We start from the raw sequence: 19,883 nt of genomic DNA on the forward strand, positions 1-19,883 counted from the left end.
ATACAGGCACATATGTACTCAAGCATGTGTATATATTACATGTGTGCATCTCATGGCTATACTGTATACACTAAAAGTCCAGAAGAAACAATACCCCAGTAAAAATAACCGCACCTATCACCTTGATTTTTATTTCTAAAATTATCTAGAGAAAATTCTAAAATTTTTAGAAAAATTTTTGAGTCCAGGGTTATAGTGGAAAAGAAGCACAAAGTGAGCTTCAAGTGTCTTCTTTTACATACGGTTTTACTGGCCAAATTTGGGATATCTTGAATAAAAAGTGAACAATGAAAGCAATAAAGTATAAAATATTAAAATAAAAATATTCATGAAATCATAACAATAATAAAATATAAAATATTTAGGAAGGAAAAACTCTTATTTATGAAGAATGCAAGTTACTAAATGTAGAAAAAATATAATAGCATTATAAAATCACTATTAAAAAACAAAGTAATCAATTACTCAGCAAATGATCATCAATAAATGCTAAGAACACTGGATGATTTTTTAGAATTGTGTCTGTGTGTGTGTTTGTGTGTGTGTGCAGCCTCACACTATACCACCTACAGATAACTTATTATTAAAGTGGGGAAATTATTATTTTTGATATCAGGTCTACCAGAAATTTCTGTCTGTTTCTATCATAACAAGTTTCGACACGTAAGCACATGTTTATTTGACACATGTGTGCCTCTCTATTTTTATCACTTAATGTATACATACTGACATAGCAAATTAACTAAAAGTTGATTCACGTTAGTCTTATGTGTGAAGCGATAGTGTACCCATGGCTACTGATAAAGTTCATTTACACTACTGTAATTTTTACGAATTTCAACAAGAAAGAAATGCTACAGAAGCATGTAGAAATTTATTGAAAGTGTTTGGTGAAGGTACAGTTTCTGATAGGACATGCAGAAGATGGTTCGAAAAATTCGAAACAGGTGATTTCGACCTTTCTGATAAGCCACGTTCTGGGCGACCATCTTTGATCGGTGACGTTGTTAAGACCATGTTGGAGCAAGATCCTTTTCTGGCAATATCGGAGATCACAGAATGGCTTAGTTCAGCTCAGCAAACCTTTTCAGACCATAATCGGAAGATAGAATTGGTGTGGAAATATTCAAGATGGGTGCACATGAATTAAGTCAGAAGAATTTGGATGATCGAGTCATCATATGCACATCTCTGCTTGCTCGGAACAAAATCGAACCCTTCTTGAACCGGATGATAACTGGGGATGTAAAGTGGATTACCTATGAAAATATCATAAGGAAAAGGGCATATTGTGAGCACAGAAAACCTAGCCCTTCCACTTCTAAAACAAATTTGACTCCGAATAAGAGAATGTTGTGTATATGGTGGGACATTCGAGGAACAATACACATTATGAGCTTTTAAAACCAAACGAAAAGCTCAATTCGGAGAAGTATTGTGAGAAACTGGATAATTTAAAGACAGCAGTCCAAGAAAAGAGGCCGGCGATGTTCAACAGGAAGAACATCATACTGCATCATGATAATGCCAGGCCACATGCTGCTTTGGGGACTCATCAAAAAATTGCAGAACTAGGCTGGGAAATTCTGTCGCATCCACCATATTCCCCGGACTTAGCATCCTCTGACTATCACTTGTTTTTGTCCTTACAAAATTTTTTGAAGGGCAAAAAATTCAAAAATGAAGAAGATATCAAACAAGCACTGGTTCAATTTTTCACATTAAAAGATAAAACATTTTTCAAAAATGGGATATATTGTACAAATTGCCCTCACGCTGGCAAGAAATCATTAATAATAATGGCAATTATATTATTTAATAAAGTTTATTGACGGTAAGAAAAATTTGTATTTTGTTTTATTCCAAAAACAGACAGAACTTTCTGGTCGACCGTATATATCTCTAATGCCTTAGGTGAATAAACGAGCAAAAGCAATAAAGGGACCCACTGAAATCATGTGCCTCCTGTGGTTATGTCATGGGGAATTTAATTCTCCTATGTAGTATTTTGCCCAGAAAAAGTTTAATCTGAATGTAATCATAAGTAGAGACTCCAAACAATGTAAGTTCTACTAAGATAACTGGACTGAATGGTTGGACAAATGAAACGTTGTTATGAAAGACAAAGGTGAGGAAACTCACAAAATAAAGGTGACTAAAGAGACATTTCGAGCAAATGTAATACATATGTCTTGATCCGATCCTGATTCTGTTTAAAGAGACTATACAAATTAAATATTATCGAATCAGTGTTGACCTGCTCAGGTACGACCGTGGTACATTTATGCAGAACGCCCTTGTTCTCGGGCATACAGGCTGATGTGTTTCGGGTGGTGGTCAAGTGTGTTGGGGTCATTTAAACTACTTTCCAGCAAGTCAGAAAACACTTATACCCACATACACTCTCTAACACAAATTTAAAGCACAAATGCGGCAAACTGTTAATCCAGATGCCAGGTATATTTTTTAACTTGAATATTTTATTTTAGAACAGATTTTGTATAGAAAGATAGCACAGACAGTTCCCCTATATCACACACCAGGTTTCTACTATTAATGTATTATGTTGATATATTACTTCTGTTACAATTAATGAACCGAAACTGATACACTGGTATTAACCAAAATCCGTGCCTTATGCTGATTTCTTTAGGTTTCTCTCAAGTCCTGTTTCAGCTTCGCGAGCCCATCCAGGATAATACATTCCACTTGGTTTTCAAGTTCCTCAGGCTTCCACCACTGGCGATTATGTTTTTGAGGTTTTCTTCATTTTTAATGACCTTGACAGGGCTGAGGAGTACTCATGACATATTTTGCAGGATAGTCCTCAGTTGGCATTTGCCTTATGTTTTTGTCATAATTAGATCAGATAATGTGTTTTAGGAGCAAGACTACAGAATTAAAATGACATTCTCATCACATAACAAGGATACATATTACCAACATGTTTTAGCACAACTAAGGTTGACCTTGATTGCCTAGCTGAGGTAGCCACTGGCAGGATTCTTTATTGAAAAGTGAATCTTCTCCTACCCCCACTCAGGAAGTTACTGTGCACCGCCCACACTTAAGGAAAGAGGAGTTATATTTCACTTTCTTCCTCCTTCAGGGAAAAGAATCGACTGTATTTGACTCAATGTATAAGACTCAATTTTGAAAAACTTGAGGTCTAAAAACTGGGTGTATCTTATACAGTGATTGTGGCATTTCAGATGCCATAGATGGAACTGAGGACGAGGCAGTATATGAAGACAGTGATTCGTCATCAGACACAGATGAGGACAAGCTAATGGATGGGGGTTTTGACAGTGATGAGGATTTGTATGAATTTTATGATGAATAAAACTTGAGTTCAATAACTTTATGTAATACATTTTTTTCAAATTTAGGGCCCCAAAATTAAGGTGTGTTTTATATAATACATTTTCTTGCACAGGATATTGATGTATTTTCCCCCATTTATTTGTAAATTAATTATGTATATCAGTATGAACTCATGGACTATTTATACTTTGGGTTACAGTCAAGTAGTACTTTTTTTTATTCATTCATTCATTCATTCATTCATTCATTCTCCTCAAACTGCTCTAGACATGCCACTGGGGCAAATGTCAATGGGCTCCTGTGTCTTTTGGCATATGCCCATCATTGTGGGCCTTTTTATTCTGTAAAGAATCCCCTTACTTTCCCGTACTATGAGGTGCTCAGGCTCATCTTGTATACATCCTGCTTCAGTCCCACAATAAACAATTTCTCCAAGACCTTGAGTCATTTCTGTTTGTTTGTTTTTTGCTTTTTTAGTTTTTCATAAGTTGATATTTATGAAAAGCCAGATCTAGGGGCTGAGTGTGCTTGTTGTTTCTGGGATCACTGCTCCAATGCTCTCTCAGCAGAGCAAGGAAATATATTTGTATACTGATCCCCCATATACATAATATATACTATCTATAAATCTAAATATGCTAAACATTTGAGTTCATACTTAAGTCTTTAACCTGAATCTATTACCATAGGGACTCTACTAGCCTCCTCCCCTATTGACCATCGCCTCTCATTCCAACAATGAGAAATATGGCTCCTATCATCCTCCATACATGCACCTCACTGTTCAACTCAACTGTACATACATAGCGAGAGGTTTCAGAACTATTAACCCTCATCTCCACAGGAAACAATTTTATCAACCGAAAACAGTGCTTATGTACAATTCCTCTTGCCTCTGATCTTAGAGATTGAATTCAATTCCAAAGTCAGTTAGACCAGCATCATTTTCCTTTATGTGGGTGTTTTGTTTGTTTTTGTGCCCCTTATGCAGGTTTGAAGTATTTCAAAATAAAAAAACTGTTGAAAAATGAACTCATCTTATTCTGTCAAATTTATAAAATCATAAAACCATAGGAACCCACTGCTGGAAGCCCTCCCAGAGCCTTTGTAAAGAGCATATAAAAGAGAGACCCCGAAGCTAAACCTTTATTCATTTTTTAGTATCCTTATAGTAACTTTACAGGGAAAAAACAAAAGATAATGATGAGATCAGACATCCTATTAGTATGCATGTTAGTAGAAGGTGCTCATTAAGAATAGAAAACCCAATAACTGTCTTTTTTTTTCCTTTGGTGATAAAAGATATAAGATCCTGTATTTGAAGTAAGAAGCTCTAGATAAATATTAGGAAAGTGCTGAAGGCTCAAAATAATTCCTCTGAAAATAGAAAGAACAACCAAAATAAATTGATTACTAAGTAAGTCATCTACGACTGGAAAATATATTTACACTTGTACGAGGCCACATAGTTCTGAATGTTCATTTATCCTAAATAAGAGTGCTTTAGGCAGGTATTTGAAATAAAACAGAGAAGCATCATGTTGGATTTTAAACTTTATTAATTTTTTAGTATCTTCATGGCAACTTCACAAGGAAAACCTATAGATTATGACAAGACTAGACATCATATAAGGATGCAGAAGGTGCTCATCAAGAATTAATAGAAAACGACTGGTTGAGAATCAACACTTTAGAAGAATGGTATTTACTGGATTTAAATAGGAGGACCTTTGATAACACAGCAAAGAAGAAAACTCTTATTTAGTTAAAAAGCTTTTGTTTCTAGGAGTTAACTGATTAAATTGTATTCCAAAACAGAGTGAACCTCAGCAATACTGAAGGAAAAAACAATACATCTCTTTTACAAATTACAACCTCACAGAGAACCGAACAATGTACTCTCTCCCCAAACCAATGCTTTTCTTGTTTCTTTAAAGACAACTGTCCTTATGGCATCAGCACAATTTAAAATCCAATCCAAAGCTGGCCTGCATGTTACGCCTGCAGGTTATGCCTCTTTGCTTTTATATCCTTTGTCAGGTGCCACAACCGTAACCCTCACGGAATGACAAAAGGTATGGAAGAAACAGTGTAGATACTCAGATCACTTTTTCAGAAATGCCTTCCCATCCTGTAAGCTTTGTATCAGTTTAGCCTCTGAATCTGAAATTAAAGAGAAGTGACAGTGGCCTAAATACAAGAAGCAGTGCTCTCTGTTTGGGGGGTGATACAAGCTGCTCTAGCGCAAGCAATGCACAATAGCTATGCTTTAATGGGATATTTGTTGTAAAAACCTGTGCTTTTTTATAACGCAGAAAACATTCAGTTTCTCTGGGCTCCTACAATGGTCAGAGAATCTCTTGAAACAAAGACTGACATGATGCAGTTATATGTGCTTCCAGGTCAATTTCAGATTTGTACTGCAAGCATTACTCCAAATACAGGAGATACGTTAAGATTCGGAGGCCTCGACATAGAAATCTAAAGTGAAAACAATCACATTGCTAGCCAGGCTTGGAAACCGACAGGAGATGTGAAATAATTACACTGAAAAGTCCACCCTCCAGGGTGGTTTTCTTTTATTCCACCTTTAGTTTGAAATGTGAAAAAGAAAAAAGAAAAAAAATCTATGAGAAAACAGAAGGGATGTAATAAGGTACTAATGGAAAAGAATGAATTTTGAAGTCAGATTCTATGGGTTCAAATGACACCTCTCAGTTCATAATCCTTTGGGTCTTCATATATAAAGATGTCATCACTGACGTTGCCAAAAAGCTGGGAGAACAAGTTAGGAAGTACCTAAAACGCCAAGCCAAGAGCTTGATCCATCGTATGTTCACTAATCGGTGGATATGAATCATGATCAAATTAAGGAGGTATCCTATGCACAGTATACTAAGAAACTATCAGTGTTTTTTGAATGCCTTTGTTGTAGAATTCAAGAGTATCTCATGTCTTCTTTTCCGTTTTAATTAGCTAGTGTAATAAATTATATGAATCATATTTCCAATTACTGAATCAGGCTGTCATTCCCAGTACAAAACAAAAACTATTCATAACATTACTTGTTCCTGTCATACAAACATCGTTGAGTTTGCTAATAATTTATTTAGGGTTTTTCCATCTAAATTTATACATGAAACTGTTCTCTTTCTCCTATGTTAGTACAGTATTTTTATGTTGGGTTTTGCTAGCTATCATAAATATACGTGAAAATGTTTTGTATTTTTCTGTCTTGGGAAAGTTTTTATATACCATAAAAAGCCTGAGTTCAAGAAAAGTTGAATGGCATTTGCCTATTTTTAAAAGGCTCATTCCATTGTTAGGCAACTGCAGATTGTTTTTAAAAATTAAGGGAAATCAAAATCCCTCTGCCTATAATGGCTCCAATGGTCTCAGTCGGCCTTAAAAAAAAACAAAGCTAGAGTAGGAAGTTTAACAAGTATCAACATCATGGGGTAATAAAGAAAGCACAAAGACATTATCAAGTGGCAATTTAATTTGTTTTGAGAATAAATTAAAGACAATAGGCTGGACCTCAGGGGAAGCATAACTCAAGTATAAAGAAGAAATGTGTTTTTTCTAATATCTAACCATCCTGATCTACATAGGTAGGTAAACTGAATCTCCATGGTATCAATTCAGTGTCCCACTGAAGACTGGTAAGTAGAAAAAGATTAAATAACAGATTTAATCTGTTGCTAAAGCTCACAATTACAGATCTCTGAACTAAGCCTTTCTACATCAAAATCTCATGTCTCCGGGATGTAATCTCTATGGAACTCAGCAGTTTGCACGTGTCTTGCCATGTCTCAGAAATGGCACCTGAAGCAGTCATGACTATAAAGTGAAATAATGGGCAGAGCCAGCGAGATAAATATCTTCACATCAGGAACTCCGGGCTGTGGACATCTGGGCCAGATAGCATACTCACCCCTTGCTCACACCAAAGAGGTACAAATATGGTAACGTCTGTGCAGGAGGACATGCAAATTATGGTATTTTATGAGTTCTGTGGCTTATTCCCTAAACCCTCATATAACAGCAAACTAAAAGCACAGCCAACATTTGCATAAAGCTTCCGGGTTATGAAGACTGATTACTAAATACGTGTCTGAACACAGGTGGAAAGTGTAATTCAGAAGTGTTCATCATCATATCACAAGAAGGTATGCTGCATTCTCTGTTTTTGCTACTCTCTGATACTTTTGCACACATATTTTCTGGTGTTTTTCTAGTATTTTAATCTCATAAGTGTCATCTCTGTTGCCCAGATACCTTAAAAAGAAAATTGTAATTGAATGTTTTAACTCTACAGGCAACACAAAGAAAATCTTAGCTTCCCTACTCTAAAAGAGACTTGATAGAATATTGTTTTAAATGTAGTTTCACTATTCAAAACTATGGCTAAAATCTTTTGAAAATGTGGAATCAAACAAATACATTTGTTCTTATTTTTGTTTTCTCTTCAACCATTTTCAGTTGAAAGTAAAACTCTGGCTTTCTTCTGGTAGCTGACTTTGATTAAATAATATATCTGGCTTTATATGTTATTGAAATGACTATTGGAAAGGATCAGTTCAAACAATGTCTTTTTACATCTTTAAAAGAGTCCATCTAAATACAAAATAGAGGAAAATTCTGTGCCAGTACCTATCTTTTGAGAATTTCTAGAAATATGACAGTCACAACATATATACATATTTAGCTTTCATGCTAAATAATATGCTCTAATTGGGGAATTTACAAACATTAATGTAAGTAATCATTTCATTTATAAAAGTCAGTGTTAAAACTACACCCAGAAGCTAATGTTTACCTCGTTTGATCTATGAAAGAGTTTCATCAAAGTGGAAGAATTTAATTAAAATAAGGGGTTCTTGTTATAGCGAACTATCTCCACAAGAGGACAAAAGAGGTGATAACAGCCAAGAACCAGGATGTAGGATCATAGCCAAGCTGAGGAGTTCCATGATGTGGACAAGATCTTTTTTGATGATTTAAACAGTTATACGTATAAGCAAGACAGAGTTGCATGATTTTGCACCTTAGAAAACATATTTCTTTTTCTTTTTTTTTTTTTTTTTTTTTTTTTTTTTCATTTTTCTGAAGCTGGAAACAGGGAGAGACAGTCAGACAGACTCCCGCATGCGCCTGACCGGGATCCACCCGGCACGCCCACCAGGGGGCGACGCTCTGCCCACCAGGGGGCGATGCTCTGCCCATCCTGGGCGTCGCCATGTTGCGACCAGAGCCACTCTAGCGCCTGAGGCAGAGGCCAAGGAGCCATCCCCAGCGCCTGGGCCATCTTTGCTCCAATGGAGCCTTGGCTGCAGGAGGGGAAGAGAGAGACAGAGAGGAAAGCGCGGCGGAGGGGTGGAAAAGCAAATGGGCGCTTCTCCTGTGTGCCCTGGCCGGGAATCGAACCCGGGTCCTCCGCACGCTAGGCCGAAGAAAACATATTTCTTAGCTAAAATAAACCTGAGATATCACTAGAAGAAAAACCTCCACACCCTTCTCTTTTCTACTCCTAAGAGTTCACTTTTTAAGTGAGGATCCCCAGGTTTTCTTATCGACTGGGATGAAAGGATGTATAACAGGAATTCTGTTCTTGTTTGGGCAATCTACAGCATATACCTTTAAATATCCTGCTTTGCAAAAGAAAAGGAATAAGAAACTTTTCAGTGCGCAGTACACAGGGCATTTAATCAAAGTCAGCTATCAGAAAAACATATAGAGCCATTTTCAAATGCTGACAAAGTAGGAAAAGAAAAATGAACCTCATGTATCTTTAATGAAGTTTTCAGGGGGAAATATATATATATTTATATCTTAGTGATTTCTAATTTTCAAATACTTTCCCTGATTTGCCAAAGCAAAATATTACAGTGTCATGCCCCCTCTCAATTGATTTCAATTTTAATTATAAAATGAATATAATATAAAGCTTTTTTAAATAAAAGAAAATAAATGTATCAGCGGAGTCATGAAAAAATGGCAATAGTATATAATTACCTGACAGTGAATTTTTATTATTTTTTTTCCTGAGAAAATGTGTAGACCACTGAGTGCTAAGCCAGAAGATTTTGTTAAAATAATTTTGTCACACTCCTTATATAAACGAGAGCTGCCTGATCTATCCCCAAACACATACATACATACAGATCATCTTCAGGGAGAGACGGGATTCAGATTCCCTCCGAAAGGTGATGGAAATAGCAACTCCATCTGCCCTGACTCCTTGGTAAGTAGCAGTATTGTGGTTAAAGTTCCTAGTACATTTTTAAATCTGCCCACCAGGGCCACAACTCTTATAAGAAGATAGGCGGTACTCTATTTCTGTGGATACTATAGTAGAGGTTACAGCTACTATAAAAGAGCATGTTTTTACTTTTGAGGTCATTTAACACAAACAAGAAAATCCCAGCTTTATAGGAAAAAGAAGAGTTTCGCAGAATTATACAAAAATAATATGGAATATCTTTTAAAAAAAGTCAACTGCGCTAATATTTTTAAAATATATTATTTTTTGCATAGCCAAGTTATTTAGAATGTAGGCTTTTTGGATCTGGCTCATGTGGATTCTAGACCTTGCTGTTACTTTTTTTACCTTATGTTCTCTAAGGATCAGATACCTCTTTTGTGAAAGAGAGCTAAGGATAATTTCTACTACACAGAGTAATCGCTACTGTGAAGAGTCAAATGAATAAGCACTTAGCGCAGGCACAAATTCAGTGCTCAAATGTTTTAGCCAGCACTACTGACTATCTGTAATCAATTAGACTACACCATTCCTCTTGCCAATAAAGAGGCTAGATAGGTATTAATTTCTTATTTGAAGGACTCTATAAAGAATAGTTCCATTTTTCAAATCCAATAAAGTTCCAGTGGGAATTAAAAAGAGTTTTCCTACAGTGTTGCTCATTTACTTAAAAATGAGTTTTCCTTTATATTTTCTTTAATAGAATGCTATTCTGAAACAAATATACCACTTCAAATCTCAGTCTTTAAATAATTTTCAAGTAGAATTGCTAACTGGGAAATAAGTTCCATATAAATTAAAAATTCTCAGTTACTGTCCTACATTCGAGTTCTTAGCTCTATTTTATAGCTGATTTGTGGTCATAAGATAAATTTAATCTAAGTAACATAAATAAAAGTTACATCTATGATTAGTTTCCATTATTTCTAAGACAAGAAAAAGATGTTTGTTTGTTTTTTAACACAAGAACTTGAGTCAGTACTACTTTTAGGTAAAATTACTAATACAAAAGAGAGAATTATTTCTAAACATGAACTCAGCAAGATGTTTGTTTTAATGTCATTTTCATTGATGACATTATTTCTTCAACTTCAAAAGACTGGTGTAGAACTTAGCTGAATTGCTTGATTTCACTTTGAAGAAAACCCCAAAGGGCAAAAGACATATTACAAAATAATTACAAAGTAAGCAAGCTGCAAACAGGAGAAACACAACTGCAGAGTGGGGAAACAACCACAGGAGAACTGCGGTCTATTAAATAGATGCATAAAGACTGTGTTCAAAAGAGAATGGGGGCATTCAGATTTAAGAACTTAGGACAGGGAGAGGAAATAAAATACAATTGACTCATATGCTATCTGTTTTTAATGCAATATTTTGAGATAATTCTTTATATTTTGACCATGCATAATTAGCAAAAAAGATTTCTAGAAGAAAAATCAGTTTCATCAATCTTTTATAACACAGTGATGAAAAATCTGTTTTAGAAGATACTTTACTTACTTTGCCCCTTGTGTCCAGGGCATGAACCAGGCATGGGCACAGACCAAGCGCCAAGCAGGGATAAACCAGGAGTTACTTGATCCCTGGCTGAAATGAGATAAGCACCACCAAACCAGGTGCTACTGTACCCAGGTCAGGGACAGAAGGTACTTTAAACATGTCCATTCAGTCATTTCTATTGTATATACATTTTCCAAAGTAATTAATAGGCTAAAGGAGTAATGTTTCTCAGGTGAAAGTATACCACTATTGTTTTAGTGCCATAACTATTTAAAAATACAGAAAACCTGTGTCTCCTTAAGGAAAATCAACTTGTCTGCCTCCCTCAGTAGATTCTGGAACACATACCATAAAGTCGATTTTTAAAAAGTTCTAAGAGCATACCTTAACCTGAAAGTTATTTTTCATTGTCAGTTTCTGAGGAATTGTAACAAATACTACAAGCTATTTGTCATACATCACACTTATTAATGTACCAAAATCTTATTTGATAATTGTATAGGAAATGCTTACTTTATTTTTTCAAAGGAAACCATGCAATATTGAGAAAATATTAATTTTTTAATTCCTCTCTTTCTTTACTTTATAAATAAATTTAGTACAGAATAAGCATATATGCCTTTAACTAATGTAGGAAATATATGATAAAATAAAACAAATGTTGAATTTTTACTTTGCCTGCCTAAAGTTCGTGGGATACGGGTTGCCATTAAACCCACACTGAGAAGTGCTGTCTCGCTGTCCATGTGTGAGCCAGCACGTTACATAGGTTCTATTTTTCAATCAAGGCCTGATTTCCCACGTGGGATAATTCAGAAAAGTGGCATTCATATTTATGAAAAGAGTATGCTCTTCCACTTTCTACTAATGATTAAGTCCATGCTGCACATTTCCATAATAAAGCCTAGCCTCAAATAACAAATATGATAAATTTATTTAATTAAAGTTCACATTTAAAAAGGCAGCTTTCTCAGATGTTCAGAGGTTCCACCAAGGTACAGATCTTACCCACGTGTTGTCTCTTAATTATCTTTTTATTAACTGTAGTGTTCTGTTCTTACACTGAGGACTAGAATTAAATTAGAAGAAATACTTTTAATATTGCCTAAATTGATAAATGGAAGTAGTTCCAAGGACAATGGTCCTCCATTCAGGAAACCTTCAAAAGTCATCCTCTGGGAATGGAAAATGCATGTTGACTCTCCTGTCAAATGAATAAAGGTTTAGTTATAAAAGAGGGGAAAGTGCTCCCTCTAGAGCAGCCATTATTGATGAAATCCTGTAATTATAAAGCAGGTTGAGACTTTTTTGTATGTACATATGTACATAACATCCTCTCTTGATGATACTCCCTTTTAAATAATACCATAAAATGCAAACTTCAAAATACAAGTAGACTTGATTTATCAAAGTGTAATTAGACAGTGTCTTATACTTAAATAGATAACTTCTAATGAGGAAAATGAATAATCTAACTTAAAAAACATATATTTTTTATTTCTACTGTGGAAAAATATAGCTCAAATGGAAAGAAGGAAGGAAGGGAGGGAGGGAGAGAGAGGGAGGGAGGGAGGGAGGGAGAGAAGGAGGGAGGCAGGCAGGCAGGCTCTGGTTCTCAGTGGAATGCTAAAGGTTGGCTGGTATACATAGAGGGAGTACTAGTGTTGCAAAATGACCATTTCTAAATCATCATAGTAAAGATTATATCAGACAATTAAAGAATTATCCATGGGTGCTAAATCTAGAGGAATCTTGAAGTATTTCACAGACTACTTGTTGTTTTCAAGATAAAATATTAATTATAAGTAACTAAGAAAGGTTATTTCTTTATAAAGAATGGTGTCACAGTATTGTTCAAAAATGTCAATCATCAAAGACGAAGAAAGGCCATGGAAGTGCTCTAGATAAAAGAGGCTAAGGAAACATAACTCACTCTTCCACAGGATGCCTGATTCTAACCTGCCTCCTGTACTGGAGAAAGAAATGCTGTGGAGGACATTATTGTGTCAAGTATTACAAGTGGATTAAGAATGAAATATTACATTGTATCAAAATTAAATTATTGAGGTTGACAACCCAACTGTAGTTGCAGAATAGAATACCCCTAATCTTAGATAATACCCAATATGCTACCCAGAGGTAAAGAGACATGCTGCATGTTAAAAGCACGTGAATTTGGATAAAGGGTATACTAGTAATCTTTATAATGTGTTCATTTTTACAACTGTTTAAGTTTGAAACTATTTTAAAATAAACTAATTTAAAAGAATGTCATGACAGATGGATTGGCGTATTTAGTAATGTTCATGGATTTTTAAAATTTAGCATACAAAGTATTTACCACGTGCTCTATGAGAAACTTTATAATATTTACTCATTTAAGTCTTATGATTGACCTCTGAGGTATGTACCCTCTTTTTACAAATAAGAAAACTAAGGCATAGCATGGTTTAAAAGTGGCCCCAAATTATATAGCTTATAAAATTCACAGAGCCAAAATTCAAACCTAGAGAGTCCTACTCTATGACAATGCCATGTTTCACTATAAATTCAGTATCAATTTGGTATAAATAGCCAAGGAATCTCAGGGATTTTAATTAACAAAGATGACAATGAAGTAGTACAAATTTCCCCACAAATGGATCACTAGAGGATGTCTACTCAGTGATAACTCCAGGTACTAGAACTCTTACCCACATGTATATCTAACATTTTACATTTGATGTAATCACACATTATAAAATCATTTTCAAGGCCAACAAGAAATATTTTTTTCTGCCCATGCATGGCATCACATTTTTGCTTCAAATGCAAGATGACTAAGAAAGAAAACAGTAAATGTAGTTTTAAAGATCAGAGAACAAATGATACTTAACGTTGTGAAAATATTAAGAATCCCACAGAAGACTGAATGTCTGAAGTAATTTAAAATCCAATTCCATTACCATTTATAATATCTTAAAGTAGAACATTTGTGAACATGAATGAATAGCTTACCTATTACGAAGGAGGAGAACATTCCTGGCATAGCACTTCACATAACATTATTTATGGGCTGTATTAATAAGAGGAGAGGTGTAATACAGTTCTTAGAAATGTGTTCTTTCCCTCAGGTTTGGTATCTTTAATAGGCTTTGACAAACAGTATAGATAATATTCATTGCTTCATGATACCACTCAATATCATGAATGCCAGACTGACTCTTGGGGAACATTTCATGGTCGATGGGTTTGCAGCAATGCAATGCACTTGGAGGTCTCCACGCTTTCACACCAGCACACTGCCAGCCGGAGTGACATCTCTGCTCTTCTCTATCCACTCATTTAAAACCATTTCGTCTCAGCTCTTTGAAAACGTGTTTCCTAATTCAGACTGAAATATTTTCATTCATTTAGCAATAAATACAAACTTCTAGTATACCTTTTTTATTACTTTGAACAGTTTATTTAAATCTTCTCAAAAACAAAATATTTTTACCACTTTTATTATTTCCAACCAAACTGTTTATAATCTCCTGAGACCAAGGACTATGTAAGATATCATATCTAATAGCCTCTGAATGAATCAATTCAGTATTTACTATTTTTGTTTGTTTGTTTGTTTTTAGATTTTATTTATTCATTTTAGAGAGAGGAGACAGAGGAGAGAGAGAGAGAGAGAGAGAGAGAGAGAGAGAAGGGAGGGAGGAGCATAAAGCATCAACTCCCATATGTGCCTTGACCAGGCAAGCCCGGAGTTTCAAACCAGTGACCTCAGTGGTACAGGTCGATGCTTTTACCCACTGCGCTATCGCAGGTCAGGCCAGTATTTACTAATTTTATTTTTAATTTGTCCCAAAGTTTCATAAAGTAAATTAAAATGACTTTATAACCTTATTTGATGGTCCTTTAAATTACTTAAAAGAAAATACATAGCATGAATATTCTTCCTATTCTCCCTAGATGAAAAATCAATTTCTTAAAAATTCAGTTCAAAAAAGGCTTCATAAAATCTTCAATTTACCCCTTGTCTTTTCCTGATTGGTCAATTCATAGTTTGAATTTGAATCACAGATTTGTACTTAAAATGTTAAAACAAAAACCAAAGAAACAAAAAGTATACTTAAGATATAATCTTGCCCTGGCTGGTTGGCTCAGTGGTAGAGCGTTGGCCTGGCATGCAGGAGTCCCGGGTTTGATTCCTGGCCAGGGCACACAGAAGCGCCCATCTCTTTCTCCACCCCTCCCCCTCTCCTTCCTCTCTGTCTCTCTCTTCCCCTCCCACAGCCAAGGCTCCATTGGAGCAAAGTTGGCCCAGGTGCTGAGGATGGCTCCGTGGCCTCTGCCTCAGGTGCTAGAATGGCTCTGGTTGCAACAGAGCGACGCCCCAGATGGGCAGAGCATCGCCTCCTGGTGGGCATGCTGGGTGGATCCCGGACAGGCGCATGCGGGAGTTTGCCTCCCCGTTTCCAGCTTCAGAAAAATACAAAAAAAAATTTTTTTTAAAGAAAAAGAAGAATAAAATATGATCTTGACTATGGAAAAAATATAGCAACTAGAATGGCATATATAAACTTATTATCATTAATAGCCTCAGACGGGAACATTGGATGGTTTTTCTCCTGTTTAAATTTTTCCACAGCATTCTCTTCTCCCTCAAGAAAATAAAAATTATTTACACACACAGACACACTCACATACCATAAAAGTCATACATAACATTATGCTCTTTTTAAAAGAATGGTCTTTGTTATATGTATCCCAGATTTCATTAGAGAGTATCTTCTACTTTTATTTCCCTGACACCGTTTCCAGGATTGGGTTTGGCACAGAGTTCTGCTTTAAAATATCATGATGGCCTTCACATTTTAATCTGGGGAGGTTTTTAGCTTTACACATGTTAAAATGTAAATTAAACATAATTTATTCGTATTGCCATAAAATGATGAACCTCCACGGGATAGTCCCTTGCACTCTTCTTGTCTCATCCCTAGAAAGAGTTGGTTGAGACAAAGCTCGGTCTCTGAAGCCCTTTACTGGGATTCTTTTCTTTTGGGAATCAGAAAAATTATTAATCTCTCTCTCTTCTTCCCTTCCCTCTCTCCACCTTTCTCACTCTCCTTTCCTGTCTCTGTTTCTTTCTCTCTCTCAAATAAAACAGAAAATGTACTACTCAAAAAATGTTTGACATTTAGGTTCTATTTTATCAAAAACCATTATCTATAATATGAAAAAAAATACACATGAAGGGAGAAAGAGAAAAATAAGCCTATTATCACTGCAATCTGTAGTAATTCTTATTTAAACATTTTGTAATAATTAGCAATTACTGTCATAATTTCAGTAACAGTTTACACCACTACAGTCCATATTTTCACCTGCTATGGGCAGGTAAATGTCTCATCTTTCCTTAAATAATTTTTATTTATTTGAATATTGAACTTACAAAGTACTGTGATTAGCATTACATTTCTGAAAAATAAATAATAAAACTTTGCTATTTCTGATTTACCTGTGGCATTTTTTTTCCTCCACACACATAGTCATGGGGACCACATACTAGAGCTCCTCTTTTACTTGGGGAATCCTCCCATTACTCAACAGCGTGCTGAATAGCACAGCCAAGTAGTCTAACTTTTAACAGAGACTGAAATGAGTGGCCCAGAACATGACTGTTGGTGGAAACTCATACACAGGGGAGGTAAAGGTGCAATAAGAAGTAAACTAGAACATTCCTTCCTTGATATGAGGGTGACAGAATAAAACAAACATCAGAAAGCTGTTACACCATACTTTTATACTTCTGTCTCAGTGGCCGATCATGCAGTTCCTATGCTCTACCACCTTAGAGAGCAGCAGGCTTAGGTTCAAGTACACTGAGTTCTCCCACTTCACTAGCTCCAAGATGACGCTCACGTTTTGTAATCTTTCTAACAAACACCTATTACTCAACAAATATTTGAACGCTTATTATATACTTAATAAAGTACTTTTTTTGTCTTTTTAATATCTGTGCTCAGATTTTTCTTTTGTTAAAGATTTTATTTATTGATATTACAGAGAGGCATAATGAGAAATAGCAACTCAGAGTTGCTTCACTTTAGTTGTCCATTGCTTGCCCGCTGCTTGTCGTATGTGCCTTGACCTAGCAAACCCAGGGTTCCAAACCAGCGACTTCAGCATTCCAGGTCAACTCTCTATCTGCGCTATCCACTGCTCCCCCACAGGCCCGGTGCCAAGTATACTGCTCACAAAATTTAGGGCATATTTCAAAATGAATATGAATCGATTAAAAAAAAGCAGCATGGCCCTGGCCGGTTGGCTCAGTGGTAGAGTGTCGGCCTGGCGTGCAGAAGTCCCGGGTTCGATTCCCAGCCAGGGCACACAGGAGAAGCACCCATCTGCTTCTCCACCCCTCCCCCTCTCTTTCCTTTCTGTCTCTCTCTTCCCCTCCTGCTCCATTGGCGACGCTCTGCCCCAGGCCCTAGAGTGGCTCTGGTCACAACAGAGCGACGCCCCAGAGGGGCAGAGCGTCGCCCCCTGGTGGGCGTGCCGGGTGGATCCCAGTCGGGCGCATGTGGGAGTCTGTCTGACTCTCTCTCCCCGTTTCCAGCTTCAGAAAAATACAAAAAAAAAAAAAAGGCAGCATTTGATTTTTTTTATTAAACAAGAACATCAGAAAAGCAAATGACAAGTCAAAAAAAGTTGTTCAATTATGCAAATGAGAGGCAAGGCCAACTTTTATTTCATTGGAGGAAATACACTGTACAAAAGGCTGAAAGCACTGGAGTATCTGCACATTCCCTGATCCTCTAATTTTTGTGAGCAGTGTACTTTTCTAGGTATAGTGAAGGGAGGTGGGCAAAGGAATTCCATAATCATGGAATTTATTACAATGCATATAAAGAGATAGGCAATAAAAATATATATAAAGTTAATAATTTTCAATTAGTGACAGATGTTTTCAATAACATAAAAGATAATAATGGGACCGAGGAGGGTGAGGAAGGAAAAGATTTAATAGAAGCTAGCCACAGAAGGCCACTCTGAGCTGGGGAAAGAATGATGATATGGAAATAAGCCATGCAAAGATCAGGGAGGGGGCCAGGCGGGGGATGCTTTGCCAGAAAAGTAAACGGCCAGTACAAAGGCCCTACATAGGAAAGCGCCTTCAGCTGACCAAGAGAGAGGAAGGAAACCAGCACTGCTAGAAGAAAATAGCAAAGAAACGGAAGTGGTATGAACAGATCAGAAAGGTGGACGGGCTAAATGAATACCAACACTACTCTAAGTGCTGATTAATAGAATCCTCCTGCAACATCACGCAGTGGCTATAGAAACTACTGATATCTCCAAGCTAATGATGAGACCCAAAACACGCAGCTTAACAACTAGCCCATGTAGTCAGTAGCTGCAGAGCCGGAAGCAAAGCCAGGCAGTTCAAACCAAGCTTGTTCTCTTTTGAACCCTCTTAACCATGTAATAGTATATTTATTCTTATTCCTCATGCTTTAATAAAATCCTATAGAAATAGTTATTTTTTTTGCCTATGCATGGACTCTTATTTCTCATGCTTAAAAAGAAATCCTGTAGAAATAGTCACTGTTTGCCCATTAATTCCTTTGGGGACTTTATTCCTACATCCTGGTGCTCCATCTCAGAATCCATGGTAAGTGCCCTTCTGTACTCTTCCAGGTAAAGCATCCTCCATACTTTTACATGACATGGTAAGTTGGTAAACTGAATCTTTAATGAAGTTCTTCACTAACACACTTTTTTTTTGTTTTTGTTTTTGTTTTGTTTGTTTTTTTAAAATAAATTTTTATTAATGTTAATGGGATGACATTAATAAATCAGGGTACATATATTCAAAGAAAACATGTTTAGGTTATCTTGTCATTAAATTATGTTGCATACCCCTCGCCCAGAGTCAGATTGTCCTCCGTCACCCTCTATTTAGTTTTCTCTGTGCCCCTCCCCCTCCCCCTAACCCTCTCCCTCCTTCCCTCCCGTGTCCTCCCTCCCCCCACCCCTGGTAACCACCACACTCTTGAAAAAAGTAAATCAGAAAAAAACAAGAACTACATGATTCCATACATTGGTGGAACATAAAAACGAGAATAAGAGACATGGACAAGACTACCACACTTTTAAAAAAGCAAAATGAAACCCCTTATATCTCAGAGCTAAGGAAGAGCGTTAGACTTTAAGCAGCAACTCTAGGAACACCTCGGACCAAATATCTGACTCCCAGCTGAGTAATCCGGGAACCCGTGTCAGCTGTTACTGTTTTTCCTGGTTTCTTACCTGCATCAACTTTTGAATAATTTATTTTCTTCTCAAAAACTGCCAGAGGGGCAGCAATGATAAACCAGAGTCAAGGGAAATGAACCAAAGTATCATTTCTGTGCATTCAGGATGCACAAGAAGAGAAATAATATGGAATATGGAGATAGAAAATCTTAGATTCATGTAAGATGTAGGACTTTGGGATAGTTATCTGTGTCCTTCAATCCTCACTCTCCCCAAATGGTACCAAAGTAGCATTATCTATTGGGACTGTTGTGCAAATTGATAATATTAAGCCAGTCGGGGAGGAGAACTAGCAGCTATTTCACTAAGTGCTTCCTTTATGGCATGAACTTTATCTGAGATTCATATTGATCTATCCTAAAAATTACCTTCATGTTAAGTCAAATATAATTTCAATTCTACAGAAGAAGAAAATAAGATCTGTAGAAGGACAAGAACTTGGTCCAAGGTAACAGAGAGTGCATATACTGTCATTGGGATTTGAACATGGGCACCCTCAGTC

The 19,883-nt window shown here is 36.3% G+C and overlaps 1 protein-coding gene and 1 non-coding gene across 3 annotated transcripts in view; both read right to left on the reverse strand.

The window, feature by feature from the left end:
- KHDRBS2 (KH RNA binding domain containing, signal transduction associated 2) overlaps positions 1–19,883 on the reverse strand; it is a 610,850-nt gene that overhangs the window by 561,041 nt on the left and 29,926 nt on the right. The gene's annotated exons all lie outside the window — the stretch shown is intronic.
- On the reverse strand, positions 11,096–11,231 carry LOC136321286 (small nucleolar RNA SNORA48). The gene has a single exon (XR_010728555.1). It is a non-coding gene; the product is annotated as a small nucleolar RNA SNORA48 (small nucleolar RNA).

The sequence above is a fragment of the Saccopteryx bilineata genome, chromosome 1, assembly GCF_036850765.1.
Source record: "Saccopteryx bilineata isolate mSacBil1 chromosome 1, mSacBil1_pri_phased_curated, whole genome shotgun sequence".
NCBI lineage: Eukaryota > Metazoa > Chordata > Mammalia > Chiroptera > Emballonuridae > Saccopteryx > Saccopteryx bilineata.